This window comes from Schistocerca piceifrons, chromosome 3 (genome assembly GCF_021461385.2).
Source record: "Schistocerca piceifrons isolate TAMUIC-IGC-003096 chromosome 3, iqSchPice1.1, whole genome shotgun sequence".
Classification (NCBI taxonomy): Eukaryota; Metazoa; Arthropoda; class Insecta; order Orthoptera; family Acrididae; genus Schistocerca; species Schistocerca piceifrons.
Window position 1 is genome coordinate 673,953,991 of NC_060140.1, and position 21,640 is coordinate 673,975,630.

Here is a 21,640-nt window from a genome sequence, read left to right on the forward strand (position 1 = left end):
GTGGAGGATGCTGGAGGGGTCCAGACCCCACGTACGGCAGGAAAGGAGTTTGAGGAGACGGAGGCGGGAGCTTGCCTTGGCTTGGATTGTCCGGAGATGGGGAGTCCAGGAGAGGCGACGGTCGAGGGTGACGCCAAGGTACTTAAGGGTGGGAGTGATGGCGATAAGACGGCCATAGATGGTGAGATAGAAATCAAGGAGGCGGAAGGAAGGGGTGGTTTTGCCTACAATGATCGCCTGGGTTTTGGAGGGATTGACTTTGAGCAACCACTGGTTGCACCAAGCGGTGAACCGGTCAAGGTGGGATTTCAGAAGGTTTTGGGAGCACTGCAGGGCGGGAGCAGGGGCAAGGAAGGCGGTGTCATCGGCAAACTGAAGGAGGTGGGCGGGGGGTGACAGCGGCGGCATGTCCGCCATATACAAAAGGTACAGAAGGTGGGAGAGGACGGAGCCTTGGGGCAAACTGGCGGAGGGGAAAAAGGTGTAGGAGTCGGTTTTATGGATGGTGACGTAGGAAGGACGGTGGGAGAGAAGGAGCCGATCAGACGGACGTAGTTAATGGGAAGGGCGAAGGTTTGGAGCTTGAAGAGGAGACCGGAATGCCATACGCGGTCATAAGCTCGTTCGAGGTCCAGGGAGAGGAAGCTTGCGGAGCGACGAATATTAAGCTGGTCGGAAAGGAGATGAGTGAGGTGTTGTTATGAGGACATGTGGCCATTGCTAAATAGAAATATATATAGCAGGTCTGGCATAAAGTCGGTAAGGAGCCGGCTGCACAGTCGGTATCTGCAACTACTGAAATATTTAGTAGACGTTGGTAAAAAATAATTTACCGGGTGATCAAAAAGTCAGTATAAATTTGAAAACTTAATAAACCATGGAATAATGTAGATAGAGAGGTACAAATTGACACACATGCTTGGCAAGAGATGGGGTTTTACTAGAACAAAAAAAAAACAAAGTACACAAAATGTCCGACAGATGGCGCCGGACAGCAAAACGTCAGTAATGAGAGAGAGAATCAGATGCGCCAAGAGTCGCAGCATGTTGACGTTACCTGAAAAGGCGCTTTTAGCGAAGCTGTATTATCAGAATGGGAAATGTGCTAGTTCAGTGTTACGATCCTATCGCCATAGAAAGGGGATTCGAACGGGTAAAGGCCCGATGACAAATGCAGCTGTGGCGAGAATGATTTCGAAGTTCGAAGCCACGGGTTGTTTAGACGATAGACCCCGTAATGGCCGACCGAGCACAAGGCATAATGCTGCTGAGACAGTTCAGGAAGAAATGGAGACTGTAGCAGGTTCGTCTATGCGCGGGGAAGTCAGCGCTCGTGCAGTCGCACGTCGCACCGGCATTCCATACACTACTGTTTGGTTGGCAGTTAGGCATACCCTCCGATGCTATCCGTACAAAATCCATCGGCATCATGAACTGTTACCTGGCGATTTAGTGAAGTGGAGGGCATTTGCGGTGTGGGCGTTTCAAAAGATGGCGGAAGATGACGATTGGTTGAGTAACGTGTTGTGGACCGACGAAGCTCATTTCGCGCTCTGAGGGTCTGTCAACGCCCACAACTGCAGAATTTGGGCTACCGATAATACTAGAACTGTCGTGGAAACTCCATTGCACGACGAGAAAGTCACGCTATGGGTTGGGTTTAGGACATTTGCCGTTATCGGGTCTTTTTTCTTCGAGGAAATGCGTGATTCTGGTTTTGTAACTGCTACCGCGACGGGTGAGAGGTACGCCAATATGTTACAGAATCGCATCATCCCCAGCCTGGCTGATAAACATCTGCTGGAACGTACGATGTTTATGCAGGATGGCGCTCCACCCCATATTTCTAGACGCGTGAAAGATCTCTTGCGTGCGTCGTTTGGTGATGATCGCCACTTTCGTTATGCTTGGCCTCCCAGGTCCTCAGACCTCAGTCCGTGCGATTATTGGGTTTGGGGTTACCTGAAGTCGCGAGTGTACCGTGATCGACCGAAATCTCTAGGTATGCTGAACGACAACATCCGACGCCAATGCCTCACCATAACTCTGGACATGCTTTACAGTGCTGTTCACAACATTATTCCTCGACTACAGCTATTGTTGGAGAATGATGGTGGACATATTGAGCATTTCCTGTAAAGAACATCATCTTAGCTTTGTCTTACTTTGTTATGCTAATTATTGCTATTCTGATCAGATGAAGCGCCATCTGTCGGAAATTTTTTGAACTTTTGTACTATTTTGGTTCTAATAAACCCCCATGTCATTCCAAGCATGTGTGTCAATTTGTACCTCTCTATCTACATTATTCCGAGATTTGTTCAGATTTGAAATTTATACTGACTTTTTGATCACCCAGTATATTGTACTTAACTTGTGTTACTGGCTTCTTCATATGCTGCATACATATAAATACAAACTAACATCTAGAGAAGCATCACTTATGCCATACTTGACTAAGCGCCTTGTTAGAGGTTGCTTCCTACTAGCCGAAGGCTGTGCTACATTCCTAGTTGTCGTTCCGAGCAAGATTGGACGAGAGCTCGCTCGATACTTGTCACAGCCGGCCGAAGTGGCCGTGCGGTTAAAGGCGCTGCAGTCTGGAACCGCAAGACCGCTACGGTCGCAGGTTCGAATCCTGCCTCGGGCATGGATGTTTGTGATGTCCTTAGGTTAGTTAGGTTTAACTAGTTCTAGGGGACTAATGACCTCAGCAGTTGAGTCCCATAGTGCTCAGAGCCATTTGAACCATTTTTGATACTTGTCACAAGCCGCGGAGCGGTGCTAGTCGCGACTCGCGAGTCCAGCGATATCTACTACGGACCGCGCTCGACATCTGCAACCCTTAACAAGTGTGGTATCAAACGTTGATACCACAATACTACTGGCAGATTGGAGGGCGAGGACCACCTGCTGTGGGGACGAAGCAAGAAACGTGTGGCGGACGGGCGGGCGAGGATGATAGGCTTTGGTGTCAACGTGGGACATCGTTCCTTCTGGAGCCGTGGACAGAGGTGGTCTTCGTGAATCCGAGGAACGCAGCGTTGCCTGGAGCGACGAGGTGGTCACTGTAGCGGTCACGATAGAGAACTGTGTGTTTGCTGTGATAAGTACTGGCTGCAGTGCATACGAGTGAAGCTGGGTTGGCCTACTTGCGCCACCTACTGATTACGCGATGAAACACAACGAGGTTGTAGCTGGGCCTGGTGTATTTAACTGAAAGAGTACCAGCTGAAGGAAGTGTGCCTAGTGAAACTCAAATTTTCGTTGCTATTTGATTTATTCCCGGCATTCTATGCTCAGCAGATTGTGCTGGTAGTTTGATCCACATTTATTGAAATAGGTGACACGTAATTACATGCCCTAAATTATTCATCTTAACGTATTTTATTTTGCTAGTCTCATATCACAGACAGACAGGACGTTTTATCACACCACTTGGCTAGATAAAATGAAATTAAAAACTAGCAAAAAATAAAGTATTATAATTACTTTGCTACATGTCAAGCCGGTTGCTACAAGCCACGTTGTTACGTTCACTGCATTACCATCTATCGCATTTTATACGAAAGGAATAACCTTTTCTGTCATTATTATACGTCTTTCCATTGCGAACGTCACATCGAGAACACTGTTGATGGAAACTCGAAGTTCTCTTGGCAGACAGGAATTATAGGCTCTTTCCTTCATAAGTGGTTGTGTTAAATGGAGGAAAATTCGTTAAAGGAATCTTCCACGTTCCCTACTTGTGAGATCATGTGTATGAGAGCGGTTCAATTTTGGAACTACAAACGCGTTCACACCAGCAGAATCCAGAACTCCGTAAAAATACCGGAGTGCCCATCTTCGAGTTTTACGTGTGATGCTCCTATCGTGAAACAGTTGGTCGAAAACGTCCACTTCACATTTTGCCATATTGTAGAATTCGATTTGTTCAGCTTTTCGCGAGTGTGTGTCTATTCCAGGTGAATCATTCACGGATGAAAAAATAACATTTGTTTATTTCTTTGATGTAAAAGGAGCGGGATGAGATGATATAGATGGCACGTTTCCGGAGGTGGTCATTTCCACTGACAGCGGCTTATTTTTGCGTAACATGCCGACTAATGTAAGTTTCAAGTTAGTCAACTTGTCTAATTCGCGTTATAATTCTCTGTCGTGATATTTCTGTTTGTGTATTTTATAAAAGCGTAGGAAGTACTTTGTTGGCATGAAGAGGCTTACTGATTCTTTTTTCTTTGATTCCTTCGCAATGTAAGGAACGCCATCCAAAAGATAAAATATTTTGCATCGCATAATATAACAGTTTTCAAACTGCATTTTTTAGGTTTTCTGACGTAAAAATGTTGAACGAGCATTGTCCTCTGAATCTAAGAAATGTTCCACTAGAGTCAAGTATTCAGACGGCGTGCACTGGCCTTTACACTGACCTGTACCAAGAGTCCAAAACTCTTGAGGGGCCGCATATTTGTCCTTTTGTTTCCTTTGATCTTCTGTTTCCTTGTCGTTGAATCTGAGGGCATGGATAAGAAATTCAAACTGGCTTTTAGACACTGTAAATCAAAGAATCGAGGGTTTTTCAGTTTTTGAGAACATTTCCTCGGTATTTAAACTGTTTTTTTTTTCAAGTATCAGCTCCTGTACAGTAACTCACAAAGCGATTTCAAATCAGGTTTGCTTATGTGAGCGGTATACCACTGGACTGAACTGAATCTCCTGGCTATTCGTTCGATCTCCTGATATGTCTGTTTCACCACCACATCAATTACACAATTCACAAACAGCGAAAAAGGTTTTACCTCATTTATCGAAGCCTTTAGCAGTACTCTTACGCGATGGAAGGTGTTTTGAGAAAAATTTTGCAGACGTTTTGGCATATTTAGACATGAGTTGAGTTGGTACACATTGTTTCTAAATCCTTACCTAGCGTAAGATATCTAGATTCTTCGTCGTCTTCGGGTAGCTCTACTCGAAGGAATCCCTGCTGAGGTTCGAATTGCTCGTCGATGACCTCATCATCAGATAATACGCCAGCCCACGCTTCTGAACAAGAATCATTAAAATTATCTTCATCCTGATAAGAATCCATCACCATTTGCTTTTGCAACTTCTCTAAATCCTCTTCTGGGGTGGTGAATAGTTTTGTGCACAATTGTGGTGTACTCTGAAATACAACAAGAAATTAACAGTATTAACAAGATCGGGTGGAGTACCACCAGAGGACCGTACGTAAAGAGGGTAGTACGTACAAGGGAGCAGCGGCCTCTCTAAAACTGTGACCAACGCGCTAGAAAGACACGCTATTTAAGGTTAAGATCCGAGCTACTCCTACACTAACGCAAATAGAGCGGGCGGGTGGTTTTCCACCCACCTTATGGGCATAGGACTAGTCAAATAAATTACATTCACTTAAAAAGCTATAGCAGAACCGCTTTCCACACGTATTAATTCCTGCGTCACAATATAGACACGTAACATTTGTGGCCTAGCATCGCCCTGTTGAAAAATGGCAACACTGTACTAACTCATGAGAAGTAATGTATGAGGAGGGAGGCTATGCACTGGGGTACCCTTGTGCCGCCAGAGCCGCTCAGCCAGTACCAGCCGTGACATGAAGTCACAAGCGACTGCTCCCCACACCATGAGGCCAGGAGTTCCTCAAGAATAAGAAGTGGGACCCTTCCTCAGCTCGGCGCCATGTTCGCTGATGATGGCTACCTGCGATAGTGCTGAACCACGATTCATCGCAGTCCTTACTTCTGGTCACCGCAACACCCAGAACGCCTACAAGAAACGTGTTCGTTCGCAAATAGGAAGGTCGATTGTGATGCTTCATGGACGCGCACCGCGCTTTGTAGGCCCTGTGTATGAAAGCATGCGTCGCACGTACAGCTTGTGGAGAGTAGCGACATCGACCAGCTTCCGTGAAGCACAAGTAGGAAAGAGCTTATTATCTCCACTGTGTGTGTACCGTACAGCTCAGAAGACTAAGTAGGGCTGCTAACAAGCGACACTTGGGTGAAACACAGACCAAACATACAAGTTAAGCAAATATTAATGGGCCTTTCTCGAGGAACGGTCAGCATGAAGCCTCTTAATATGCCACCAAATTTCAGACATTTATCTTTAACCAAATTTACAAAATACCAGGAATGTGCAGTGGTGGCAAACGTAATTTCTTTTAAACTATTTATCTGCATAAAATTTGATAATGGAAAAGTTAATAAATACCAAGAGAATAAGATCTGACGGTACTGTAGTCAAACCACAAGGCAAGGAACCTTGCGTGAACCAAACAGTTAGGTAAGGAAAATGACAAATTTACATCTATCAGGCGCTACTAAATAATTAGATCTTACAAGCAATGCTTCCTTCCAAGGTAATTAAACATAGAAATCTACAACACAATTTTAAGACATATATTAAATATAGGAAATTTTTGTTAAAGTAAAGAAAATATAACATAAAACATTACATACAAAAGCCTCGAAAACACCTAAGTTGCCGAAAAACTTTCCCAGAATACTATGGCACCAAAAAGCTAATAGCCATATCAATTGGAAAATCTAACATCAAGGTTGACCACTAAATTTAGTATTTCACACTACATATAGCCAACACAAATACACTACAATGAAGCTCTCAGTGGTATACAGAAATCCCCAATATAGGCACAATTACATATACCGCCAAATATTCTACTGATCGGAAAAATAATCTGAAGTAACAGATCCTTAGCAGAGATAGTTACGCTGAAAAAAATATTTTAGGAACCCACCAATTACTGGCTATAGAAGCGGGCGTAACGTGGTGTGAGAAATGCTGACCATAAACACACGATGTGGCCGACATTTGATAATCCTGGAAATATCCAATGCTGCTTGCAGCATCCATTTCCTCACAGCAAGGAATAACAAAGCCAGAAAAAGCAGCGAGTGCAGACAGAAGATCGCCGTACTCAGCTCAATGTCGTACCTCCAATTCACCAGTTACATGAAGTCTTGCCATATACAAAGATAATTGCCGACTGACACACTAAGTCTGGAACTCGGCTCATGATGTCTTCCATACTGCTGTCAGTCGCTGCCTCCCTCTTACTGCCCCACCAACACTGCTCAAGGCCTCCACTAGTACACGCTCTGCCAGAAATAATCAGCGACAAAGTGGCAATCTATTCGGGCTGCCAATAGTAGCACCAGTCAATAATGCCAGAAATCAAGGTACGCGAGCCCAACCCCACACAGGTCAACTACAAGAGTATCAACTACAAGAGTACAGGTTAATATAAGCCCGAGATAAGCCACTACAAGTGCGATATACTGGTACATTAATAAAAGACTGCTGAACTGAAGCATGCAAATGAGTACGCATTGGTTTTGCAGGTGCCAGTTGTCAGTTTGTGGGATGGAACTTCATACCTCTTGCACTTGATCGATCAGTACAGGAAAGGTTAAAGCTCTTTGTGGATGACGCTGGAGTTATCCTCCGATGATGTCCTATATGTACTCGACTGGAGACAGATCTGATGATCGAGCAGGCAAAGGCGACATGGCGACACTCTGTAAAGCATGCTGCGTTACAACAGCCGTACTTGAGAGAGCGTTATCCTCTTGGAATACACCCTCTTTAAGGCTCTTCATGAATGGTAGTACAACAGATCAAATCACTAGACTGACACACACATTTTGCTATCAGGGTGAATGGGATGAACACGAGATCGTTTCTGCTGTCATACGAAATTGCACCAGAGACCATAGTTCCTGGTGTAGATCCAATGTGTCTAGCATACAGGCAAGTTAGTTACAGGCCCTCAACTGGCCTCCTTCTGTCCAATACGCGGCCATCACTGGCACTGAGTCAGAACCAGTTATCGTCAGAAAACAGAACAGACTTCTACTCTGCCCTGCCCATATAGTAACACTAATAATAATAGCGGGAAATAAATTAACGACCCGTAAATGATGTAGGCCACACAGTTGCGATTTTATCAGAATAATGTTTATTCAGAAACCAAACTAATAGTGGAAGTGGCCGTATTTAGAATTACTATTGCACTCGAGCGCATACCCATCTGACACAGTTCCATCATTCACAAGTCCCGCGATACCACACAACGTTACGTTTTCAAAGTCGTTTCACTTCCTAGCAGCCTAAAGACCGACTGTCCGCTTTCGCGTCTCAATCGGAACTATACCTTTGGTGTCTCCAGCCGAACTGTCCTCTTTGGTGTTTGGACCAGAACTGTCCCCTGCCTGTCTCCGACCGCTTTTCCCGCGCGCCGAACGTCTTCGCTCAATTGGCTAACGCAGTTCCCTTTCCTGAAGCCGTCCATCTAATTGGCAACAACTTATTCCACATTATTTTACATTTTAACGTATTTTAATAATCAAAGCTTGACCATTTTCACGTTCTAAATAAAGTAACAATAATATTTATTAGATAATAAACGTTTGTAGTTTCTACAAAACCAAGAACCATGGACCTTGCCGTTGGTGGGGAGGCTTGCGTGCCTCAACGATACAGATAGCAGTGCCGTAGATGCAATCACAACGGAGGGGTTATCAGGAGAAAGAAAACTGGCGTTCTACGGATCGGAGCGTGCAATGTCAGATCCCTTAATCGAGCAGGTAGGTTAGAAAATTTAAAAAAGGTAAATGGATAGGTTAAAGTTAGATATAGTAGGAATTAGTGAAGTTCGCTGGCAGGAGGAACAAAACTTTTGGTCAGACGAATACAGGGTTATAAATACAAAATCAAATAGGGTAATGCAGAAGTCGGTTTAATAATGAATACAAAAATGGGAGTGCGGGTAAGCTACTACAAACAGCATAGTGAACGCATGATTGTGGCCAAGATAGACACGAAGCCCACGCCTACTACGGTAGTACAAGTTTATATGCCAACTAGATCTGCAGATGACGAAGAAATTGAAGAAATGTATGATGAAATAAAAGAAATTACTCAGGTAGTGAAGGGAGACGAAAATTTAATTGTCTTGGGTGACTGGAATTCGGTAGTAGGAAAAGGGAGAGAAGGAAACGTAGGAGGTGAATACGGATTGGCGCGAAGAAATGAAAGAGGAAGCCGCCTCGTAGAATTTTGCACAGAGCACAACTTAATCATAGCTAACACTTGGTTCAAGAATCATAAAAGAAGGTTGTATACATGGAAGAAGCATGGAGATACTGACAGGTTTCAGAGAGATTATATAATGGTAAGACAGAGATTTAGGAACCAGGTTTTAAATTTTAAGACACTTCCAGGGGCAGGTGTAGACTCTGACCACAATCTATTGGTTATGAACTGTAGATTAAAACTGAAGAAACTGCAAAAAGGTGGGAATTTAAGGAGATGGGACCTGGATAAACTGACTAAACCAGAGGTTGTACAGAGTTTCAGGGAGAGCATAAGAGAACAATTGACAGGCATGGGGGAAAGAAATACAGTAGAGGAAAAATAGGTAGCTTTGAGAGATGACGTAGTGAAGGCAGTAGAGGATCTAGTAGGTAAAAAGACGAGGGCTGGTAGAAATCCTTGTGTAACAGAAGAAATATTGAAATTAACTGATGAAAGGAGAAAATATGAAAATGCTGTAAATGAAGCAGGCAAAAAGGAATACAAACGTCTCAAAAATGATATCGACAGGAAGTGCAAAATGGCTAAACAGGGATGGCTAGAGGACAAATGTAAGGATGTAGAGGCTTATCTCACTAGTGGTAAGATAGGTAATACTGCCTACAGGAAAATAAAAGAGACCTTTGGAGAAAAGAGAACCACTTGTATGAATATCAAGAGCTCAGATGGAAACCTAGTTCTAAGAAAGGAAAGGGAAAGCAGAAAGGTGGAAGGAGTATATATAGGGTCTATACTAGTGCGATGTACTTGAGGACAATATCATGGAAATGGAAGAGGATGTAGATGAAGATGAAATTAGAGATGGGATACCGCGTGAAGAGTTTGACAGAGCACTGAAAGACCTGAGTCGAAACAAGGCCCGGGGAGTAGACAATATTTCATTAGAACTACTGAAAGTCTTGGGAGAGGCAGTCCTGACAAAACTCTACCATCTGGTGAGCAAAAGGTATGAAACAAGCGAAATACCCTCACACTTCAAGAAGAATATAATAATTCCAATCCCAAAGAAAGTAGGTGCCGACAGATGTGAAAATTACCCGAGAATCAGTTTAATAAATCACGGATGCAGAATACTAACGGAAAAACTCGTAGAAGCCGACCTCGGGGAAAATCAGTTTGGATTCCGTAGAAATATTGGAACACGTGAGGCAACACTGACCCTACCACTTATCTTAGAAGCTAGATTAAGGAAAGGCAAACCTACGTTTCTAGCATTTGTAGACTTAGAGAAAGCTTTTGACAATGTTGACTGGAATACTCTCAAATTCTAAAGGTGGCAGGGGTAAAATAGAGAGAACGAAAGGCTATTTACAGTTTGTACAGAAACCAGATGGCAGTTATAAGAGTCGAGGGGCATGAAACGGAAGCAATGGTTGGGAAGGGAGTGAGACATGGTTGTAGCCTCTCCCCGATGCTATTCAGTCTGTATATTGAGCAAGCAGTAAAGGAAAGAAAAGTAAAATTCGGAGTAGGTATTAAAATTCATGGAGAAGAAATAAGAATTTTGATATTCGCCACTGACATTGTAATTCTGTCAGAGACAGCAAAGGACCTATAGGAGCAGTTAAACGGAATGGAGAGTGTCTTGAAAGGAGGAATTAAGATGAACATCAACCAAAGCGAAACGAGGATAATGGAATGTAGTCGAATTAAGTCGGGTGTTGCTGAGGGTATTAGGTTAGGAAATGAGACACTTAAAGTAGTAAAGGAGTTTTGCTGTTTGGGGAGCAAAATAACTGATGATGGTCGAAGTAGAGAGGATATAAAATGTAAACTGGCAATGGCAAGGAAAGCCTTTCTGAAGAAGAGAAATTTGTTAACATCGAGTATAGATTTAAGTGTCAGGAAGTCGTTTCTGAAAGTATTTGTATGGAGCGTAGCCATGTATGGAAGTGAAACATGGACGATAAATAGTTTGGACAAGAGGTGATATGTGGTGCTACAGAAGAATGCTGAAGATTAGGTGGGTAGGTCACATAACTGATGAGGACGTATTAAATAGGATTGGGGAGAAGAAGTGTTTGTGGCACAACTTGACTAGGAGGAGGGATCGGTTGGTGGGACATGTTCTGAGGCATCAAGGGATCACCAATTTAGTATTGGAGGGCAGCGTGGAGGGTAAAAATCGTGGAGGGAGACCAAGATCAGAATACACTAAACAGAATCAGAAGGATGTAGGTTGCAGTAGGTACTGGGAGATGAAGAAACTTGCACAGGATAGAGTAGCATGGAGAGCTGCATCAAACCAGTCCCAGGACTGAAGACCGCAACAACAACAACAATAATCGTTAAATTCTTTTACATAAAACCAATACAATTTCCTTCTTAATTTTGAATGTCACGGCCAGTAGCCTGGCACCAATGTGCTTTCTGATAAATAAATAAAGAACAAAGTAAGTATTATGTACTAAACTTTACAACAAATATTCTGTTACCTAGCGATGCAATAAGGTGTCATGTGTGGAGGAAATGATGATCTGATGCCTAACTGAAAATACTGATAATTTAAATATACTATATCTTTTAAACAAATAAAGTCACAGATTAGATATTTACAACATTTGTCATTTTAATGATGCCCTTCTATATGAAATATCGATCGTTAAGATCGACCAAAGTTTTCAGATGTTAGCATCCAGGTCTTTGTCACAAAACTTGTTAATTTCACTGTAATAGTAGGTTCTAAACTATTATAAATATGATCAATATTCAAGTTTTATTGGGATCACCATGAAAATTTATGAAGGATGGTAGATTAAAAATACTGTCGCTTCATTGCCTGCACTTCTACAGAATTAAATAATTTTCATAAATGCTTCCCTTTATGGCCGATATTAGGTCCGCCATATTTAACACTGCTACGTCTCCTTGGCCACAAAATGCTTCTACTGGGTTTTCCTATGACGTAGGTTCTCGTCTGTCTCATCGCACACTATAGCGCATATGCCCCAATAGACAATAAACGCCAGTCATTTCCATCTCGTGGTGAATCTGCGCCCTTTTTGGCATCCGGTCCTGGACGACAGGGTTCGTTTCACAATTCCTGAATGCTGACTCTTTCTGCTATATACTTACATGAGAGCGAAATGCTCGTTTAGTCACAAGTGGAATGCACGCTACAGGGCTCTTATCTCGGAGCTGTCCTTGTAACAGTTAGTCGTGTCACTGTGGTGCCAACGACTGCCCAGATTGCTGCTGCAGTAGCAGTACAATGCGCCAGAGCCATACGCCTTATACGATGATCTTCCCTCACGGTAAATCCACGCGGCTGTCCGGAGTCAGGTCTTTTTGCGGCCGTACATTCTCGTGACCACCACTGCCAGCAGCCACGTACATTGCGTGTTGTTGTGGCTGTGTAGTATTAAAACACGTAATGGCGGCGAAAACTCTGCCTACGTTTTGGAAAACCGGAGAAAGTGCAGTGTCAAACGACCATAGGTCACGAAATCTGTCTATTCACTTTGCCAACAACATATGAGAAAGCACCACAATATCAAAACCGTAAGTTATACACGTAAAACGTGATATATACTCATTTCCGTTTGTAAATGCATAATAAACAGAAACATAAAAATTACGTTTTGCTGTTTGTAGATGAGACGTTGTAGATTGTGTAGCAGAATAGCTACCAAAATAAATGTCCAATAGTATCATGTAAGCTTTAATATCTACATTCACTCTTTTTGCTATAAATAGAACTATGTCATAATGTTATAAACAACACATTAGTGATTCAGGTCGTTATTAAATATCTCGACTGTGAACTACGAATAAATTATGTATAATATTGTACAATAATTATTCATTCAGAATTGTAAATATTATGTACCAAAGTTTCGCTACATTTTAATACACTCCTGGAAATTGAAATAAGAACACCGTGAATTCATTGTCCCAGGAAGGGGAAACTTTATTGACACATTCCTGGGGTCAGATACATCACATGATCACACTGACAGAACCACAGGCACATAGACACAGGCAACAGAGCATGCACAATGTCGGCACTAGTACAGTGTATATCCACCTTTCGCAGCAATGCAGGCTGCTATTCTCCCATGGAGACGATCGTAGAGATGCTGGATGTGGTCCTGTGGAACGGCTTGCCATGCCATTTCCACCTGGCGCCTCAGTTGGACCAGCGTTCGTGCTGGACGTGCAGACCGCGTGAGACGACGCTTCATCCAGTCCCAAACATGCTCAATGGGGGACAGATCCGGAGATCTTGCTGGCCAGGGTAGTTGACTTACACCTTCTAGAGCACGTTGGGTGGCACGGGATACATGCGGACGTGCATTGTCCTGTTGGAACAGCAAGTTCCCTTGCCGGTCTAGGAATGGTAGAACGATGGGTTAGATGACGGTTTGGATGTACCGTGCACTATTCAGTGTCCCCTCGACGATCACCAGTGGTGTACGGTCAGTGTAGGAGATCGCTCCCCACACCATGATGCCGGGTGTTGGCCCTGTGTGCCTCGGTCGTATGCAGTCCTGATTGTGGCGCTCACCTGCACGGCGCCAAACACGCATACGACCATCATTGGCACCAGGCAGAAGCGACTCTCATCGCTGAAGACGACACGTCTCCATTCGTCCCTCCATTCACGCCTGTCGTGACACCACTGGAGGCGGGCTGCACGATGTTGGGGCCTGAGCGAAAGACGGCCTAACGGTGTGCGGGACCGTAGCCCAGCTTCATGGAGACTGTTGCGAATGGTCCTCGCCGATACCCCAGGAGCAACAGTGTTCCTAATTTGCTGGGAAGTGGCGGTGCGGTCCCCTACGGCACTGCGTAGGATCCTACGGTCTTGGCGTGCATCCGTGCGTCGCTGCGGTCCGGTCCCAGGTCGACGGGCACGTGCACCTTCCGCCGACCACTGGCGACAACATCGATGTACTGTGGAGACCTCACGCCCCACGTGTTGAGCAATTCGGCGGTACGTCCACCCGGCCTCCCGCATGCCCACTATACGCCCTCGCTCAAAGTCCGTCAACTGCACATACGGTTCACGTCCACGCTGTCGCGGCATGCTACCAGTGTTAAAGACTGCGATGGAGCTCCGTATGCCACGGCAAACTGGCTGACACTGACGGCGGCGGTGCACAAATGCTGCGCAGCTAGCGCCATTCGACGGCCAACACCGCGGTTCCTGGTGTGTCCGCTGTGCCGTGCGTGTGATCATTGCTTGTACAGCCCTCTCGCAGTGTCCGGAGCAAGTATGGTGGGTCTGACACACCGGTGTCAATGTGCTCTTTTTTCCATTTCCAGGAGCGTATGTAACAACAATTTTACTGTTGGAAAATAAAAAATAACCCATTGAAGATAGCACAAAATATGCTGAAACATGTCTGGGTAAAACAAAACAGGAAAAAATGTGTTGCTTAGGGCGGAATTCCTCTTCACATTTCGTAGCAAGCAAGGACATAACAAGAAGAACTGCACCACAATGATTATGAAAAGAAGAGACAATCGATGAGTTTAGCAACCCATCGCTTTTATTTCATCAGGCCGATGGTTCATGACTTTCATGTCTTTATTCATAATTCATACAAAACGGATTATTGAGAGTCTGCACGATTTCCGGTCTACAGTAAAAGTTCAGTTTGTTGTAGGTATCGCACCACTTTCCTTCTTCAGAAGAACCAGAATTTCCACAGAAAAGATTCAGCAGAAGCCTGCTTACAGTTAACTATTAACAAAATTTGAAGACAAGCAAAGGTCTTGCAATAGATTCGCATTTAGCGTATCCGGATTGATGTCAGGTGTTTGTGATCGATGAAAATCTGTTCCGGACCGAAAATGGAACCTAGATTTCCCACTTACCGCGAGCAGTTACGTTAACCACATCGGCTATCTGAGCACACCTGTAGGACCGAGCCAAACTTCCACATGTCACCGAGTCCACAACCCTTACACTCGGACATTTCGTGATTCCCCCACAAAACATTTTATTGTCGTTTTAGCCCATCGAAGCATGGATACATCACAAATGGTTACGCGTCCTTCAGACATGCTTATATATCTGTAGGACACTGTAATATGAAAATACAGCACTGTATTAACAAAGACACTGAAACCACCAAAAAATGAAGATCCTTAATACGCCTTTCGGCCTCCACCACTTAATCTGCTTACTGTTCGAAATTGCAAGTGTTCAAGTGATATTTCAGTACTAAGAAGAGTAATTCAGTCACAATATTCTAAGGTCATTAACTACTTGCGAAACAACATTGAAATTGGTGCATAAAACGAAATCATTTTCGAAACTTCATGTTGCATACAGCAACGCAGTAATCTCAAGTGAAATTTGAGGCAATGTTCACTGTTTTCAACCCACAGTGGAATACTGCGTCGCCAGTCGAATGACATAACAGCAAGACGACGCACTTCCCTATAAGTTTCAAAGAATAAGAATCATTTTTAGACAAGGTCAATAATTTTGCAATAAACAATCTCAAAATCTGACAGATATATTTATTGTTTTTAATGTCCGAAGAAAGAAAGCTGTCAAATTTGAATGGTCTCAGGAACAGCATAAAGTAGTTCTCACGCTAAGAAAATTTTTCATTTGGCAGTTCCTGGTCTAGCCACGCACATCCCAAAGGAACATTAGGTTTCGTGCATTAAAGCACGACATCAGAGAGGTTCCTTCTCAAAAACACAGAATAGGTAATAGCACACGCATCAGAAAAGTTAAAGACGACATAGCTTACTTTTTCTCAAACGGAAAAGGAGGCTCTGGGCACTATTTATGATAATGAGAACTTCATATTTTCACTGTATGGCAGTAAATATAAACGAGACGAGATCACAAGCTTATCAGATTTTGCGTCACTCTTTCATCGGGTGGGATCTTTTTATAAAATTAAAACACGAGCTCTCGAAGGAAATCATGTATAGCAACAGGAGTTGAATGTAGGAACGTCCACCTGATTTACATTACCGTTCAACGGAGGTTCGATGGACAGTTGGATCATTTTGTGTACGGAATACCCAAACGCACAGACCGTTAAATAAGTTGTGTTCCCACAATCCGCCTCAGAAGCGTTCTTTCTTAGACACTTTATTACACAGAACTCAGAGAGTTTCACATCATGATAGCCTGGGATCTTAATTAAAGCACCTTAAGATTGTATTGAGAAAAGAATTGCTGCTATATTTGTATCTGAAAACTAAGTAAGCTGTTTTCACAAATTTGGTGCCGGAGTCAGATGCATTCTCTTCATTAGACGGCGTAAAATGAAAATTTTATTAAGACGGATCACATCGCACTAGGTACACGCATTAGCTCTAACTGTGGAAGAAAAATTAGTAGGCTTAAATTCCATGCCGCGATTTTTAATTTTGCGTTAATGGATTCCATCAATTCCGTAGTTTCACCAGCTGGCGTTGCTGCGTAAAGAGAGGTAGAAATTTAAATGCGTAACCTGGTTTGGAATGCTGTAATTAAAATATGTGAGATAAAATTTTACACGTTCCACAGTTCTGATGCTCTAATGGAAGCTTTGATCAACTCAAAAAAAAGACTGTCTAGAAACTTGAAATTTTCGAAATATCTTTTTGCAGGAGTTTAAAGCACCGTGTCTGTTCTCATTTAGAAACAAGGGGCCAATAATGGAAATACTAAAGCTAATATATTTATAAAAGAATTGTGGGGCGGTGAGTACGTTACTTCACTGGTTTAAAGTTTTGATGCCGTCTTTAATCACGTGAGCTTGGCAACTAATTTGGTGGTCAGCCAGAAAGTGAAGGGAAACATACTGACCTTAGTTTCCAGTCTGCACGACCACACTCCAGTCCAGCCCACTGAAAGAAAAGTGTCTATTTCCCATTTCTTTGCGGGATCGGGACTATGACTTCAGAAAAAGTTTAAAGTTCCAATCAAGATTTAATTTAATTAAAGTTTCTCACTAACAAGACTTAAAATTGCGTTATGTTTAATTGAAAACAACTCTTTATAATCTTACAGCACCTTTAGCAGTTCAGAGGCGACCTCTACGGTAACTTCCTACCAGACTGTTTTTCGCCCTGACTAACATCACTCAATTGAAAGTTCGCAATAAATGTTCAAAAATTAATGCTCGCCATAAAAGTGGAAATAAATTCCCCACTTGCCACGCGGAATTGAATTTCACACGGACGGCACACTAACAGTTATTTTACCGAATTCTAAACGATCCAGGACGGTGTACAGTCCTCGCGAGTTCACTATCCGTTTTCACTGCCAAATACGCGCTTGTCACAGTTCGGCTCGGACGTCTCACAGTGTCTGAGAGCGAAGTGAACCTTCCTACTGCTTCTGGGGCTGTATTTATAAGGTGCCGGTGCGTACTGCCGAGAAAACATCTGTTGTCTCTGTCTATTTGCATACGGCGGCAATCTACAAACGACCGCTATCTCGGACACATAATCTTTAATAATATAATTACCATTTACTTCAGAAACTTCTTAATTTTTGGTGGTATGCAGATAAGCAGTTCGAAATCACGTAGAAAAGTTCAGCTCGCTAGAATGAAAATTTTGCTTAATAGAATTTTTTTAGTGGAACTAACGGTAGATTTTTACCTCTGAACCATACCTTTGCTAAGACTCATATAATTTGCTATTTATGTTACAAGTCTTAAACTTGGTGTAGCTCTATTATTTGATATATTTGATGATCTGGTTTAACCAAAATCCTCTATCATTAAAATTTCAAGTACTTAATCTACAACACTTAGGTACATTTTAGTTACAAAATTAGTTTTTATTTAATTACTCAAAAACTGTAAGAGGTAGATTAACATGGACTCTCTGTTATTATTTTTGGTGTGTACTGAAGCAAATAACAAATTTTCAAGTCCATTATTTATTGGCTCTGATTTTCCCGAAAAACGTGGATTCTCGCGTTAATTTTTGTTTTATGGTTTTGGAAACCAGCATGACTTATTTATGACTTCTAACTGCACCTTCTGACCAAATTCTGGATTCCTAGCGTCATTATTTAGCGCCTCTTATTTTTCTCTTAAAACGACATTTTTCCGTAAACTATTAAGTTTAGAACATCAAGACTTGGTATTTGGAACATTATTACACTAAACTAAAAATTAACGAAATTTTAAACATGAATTTTGATTTTTAATTTAATACTAAATTGTGGTGTAATACTTGTGCGCTACATGCAGACGCGTTAATGTGACGTGGCGCTACTAGCAGTGAACTGGGGTAAGTCCCGGCGCACTCGCTTGCCTCTGTATCTCACACATGATACAGCGATTGGTTTGCTTCAGAGTCAGCCGGCGAAATTATCTCCTGTGACTATTGTTGGTCTTCCAGTTAAAGGTGTTTGAGGGTTGTCAGAGGTAATGTAAACAAACAAAGCGCAGTATTTGTTATGTGGGACTGCTTTAAGTATGCAGCTTAGTAAAGATCCTAAATTGTCATTACTGCTCTAAATATAAAACTCGTTCGTTACAATCACGTTACCATGCAGACGGTGGCTCAATTAATGTCACTTACTGGACCAGCTGAATTTGAACGTTTTTAGCTGCGAGGTTGTTTCAAAAATAACAAAACTTCCATTTAGGCTACATCTAAATGTCCTAGCTCATTGATGTTGACAGCCTGTAAGCATTATTTGATCAAAAGAATCTGCACCAGAAGTCTTCACACGAAGCGGATAAGACAATATAACAGGAAGAGGGGCGTACAGAATTGGCAGTAGACATGTAGTAATAGCAGAGTTGGTTACCGAGGAGTGCTTTGTCACTTCGAACGTTGACTAGTCATTTCATGTCACCTGAGGAACAGATCCTTGAAGAGCTAACTAAGTTGACTGTTAAGAGAGCTTCTGTAAAGTTTGGACGGTAGGAGACGAGGTACTGGCAGAAGTAAAGCTGTGAGTATCGGGCGTGAGTCATGCTTCGGTAGCTCAGATGGTAGAGCACTTGCCCGCGAAAGGCAAAGGTCCCCAGTTCGAGTCTCGGTCGAGCACACAGTTTTAATCTGCCAGGAAGTTTCATATCAGCGCACACTCCGCTGCAGAGTGAAAATATCATTCTGGAAACATCCCCCAGGCTGTGGCTAAGCCATGTCTCCGCAATATCCTTTCTTTCAGGAGTGCTAGTTCTGCAAGGTTCGCAGGAGAGCTTCTGTAAAGTTTGGAAGGTAGGAGACGAGGTACTGGCAAAAGTAAAGCTGTGAGTACGGGGCGTGAGTAGTGCTTCGGTAGCTCAGATGGTAGAGCACTTGTCCGCGAAAGGCAAAGGTCCCCAGTTCGAGTCTCGGTCGGGCACACAGTTTTAATCTGCCAGGAAGTTTCATATCAGCGCACTCTCCGCTGCAGAGCGAAAATCTCATTCTGGAAACATCCCTCAGGCTGTGGGTGCAAAAAGCAGAAAAACAGTTTGGAGACAATTGTTGTTTGTATCAATATGACAATGATTAATTGTTTTTTGAGTCATCATTTTTCTGGTTTGATGCGGACCACCACGAAAACCTTTCCTGTGCTATTCTTTTCATCTCAGAGCAGCACATGCAACCTAGGTCCTTAATTACTTGCTGGATGTATTCCAGTTGCTGCCTTCCTCTAAAATTTTCCCTCTACAACTCCTTATAGTACTACGGTAGTTATTCCCTGATGTCTCATTAGATGTCCTTTCCTCGCCGATTATGCGGAGAATATCCACATTTCTTACCTTACGAATCCACAAAATTTTCTACTTTCTTCTTAGCACCATCTGTCACAGGCTGTGATTCTCTTCTGTTTCGATTTTCCCGAATCCATATTTCCGTACCATACAATGCTGTGCTCCAAACACACATTCTCAGAAATTTCTTCGTAAAATTAAGACCCATGTTTCACTCTAGGACGCTTCTCTTGGCCAGGAATATCATTTTCGCAGTGTACGTTCCATTCTTATGTCCTCATTGCTCCGTCCCTCATGGACTTTTCGCTGCCTAGGAAGCAGAATTTCTTAACTTCGGCTGCTTCGTGATCCCGAATTCTGGTGTAGATATTCTCCCTATTCTCATTTCTGCTGCTGCTCATTACTTTCGTCTTTCTGCAATGTACTCTCAGTCCATATTCATTACTCACTAGACCGTTCATTATATTCAACACATTCTGTAACTGTTGTTCACTTTCACTGAGTATAGCAATGTTATCAGCGAATCTTTTCATTGATATCATTTCACGTTGGATTTTAATCCGACTCTTGAACCTTTCTTTTATTTTCATCATTGCTTCTTCTAAACAGTAGGACAAAAAGACTACATCCCTGTTAAATCCGAGCACTTCGTTCTTATTCTTCCGGTTTTATTGTTCCCCTTTGGTTCTTGCGCATATTGTATATTACCTGTCGCTCCCTATAGCTTACACCTATTTTTCTCACAATTTCGAACATATTTCATCATTTTAGATTGTCAAAAGCGTTTTCCTGGTCGACAGGTCCAATAAAAGTGTCATTTTTCTTCGTTCTTGCTTCGATTATCAGCCGTAACGTCAGAACTGCCCCTCTGGTGCCTTCAACTTTCCTAAACCAAACTGGTCGTCATCTAATAGATCCTCAACTTTCTTCTCGATTCATCTGAATATTATTCTTGTCAGCAGCTTGGATGCATGAGCTGTTAAGCTGATTTTGCGATAATTCTAGGACTTGAAACTTCCTTGCAGATTAAAACTGTGTGCCGGACCAAGACTCGAACTCGGGACCTTTGCCTTTCGCGGGCAAGCGCTCTACCAACTGAGCTACCCAAGCACGACTCACGCTCCGTCCTCACAGGTTTACTTCTGCCAGTACCTCATCTCCTACCTTCCAAACTTAACAGAAGCTCTCCTGCGAAACTTGCAGAACTAGCACTCCTGAAAGAAAAGATATTGCGGAGACATGGCTTAGCCACAACCTGGAGGATGTTTCCAGAATGAGATTTTTATTCTGCAGCGCAGTGTGCGCTGATATGAAACTTCCTGGCAGATTTGCCCCGAAAGGCAAAGGTCCCGAGTTCGAGTCTCGGTCCGGCACACAGTTTTAATCTGCCAGGAAGTTTCATATCAGCGCACACTCCGCTGCAGAGTGAAAATGTCATTCTGGAATTCTAGGACTTGTTGGCTCTTACTATCTTGGGAATTGTGTGGATGATGTTTTACCGAAAGTCTGATGATATACTGCCTGTATCATACATTCTGCCCACCCACTTGTATAGACGTTTTGTTGCTACGTCGCAAAATGCTTTCAGAAATTCCGATGGAATATTATGTGCCCCTTCTACCGTATACAAATGCATAATTTCGCGATGATATACAGTATATTGATAAAATGTTCTCGGGCTTCCAACCCCGTCAAGTGGTTTAAAATACCACGAGCTTTCGACCGAGTTCTCCTCGGCCATTGTCGAATGATTGCTGCTGCCGTCCTCATGTAGCCACGCTGTCTTCAGTGACGACACTGGTGCTCGCTCCAGCACCATATACGGTAATGTTTTCATTGTGCGCATGCCGCGTCCGCTTCAGCTTTCCCGTGGCCGA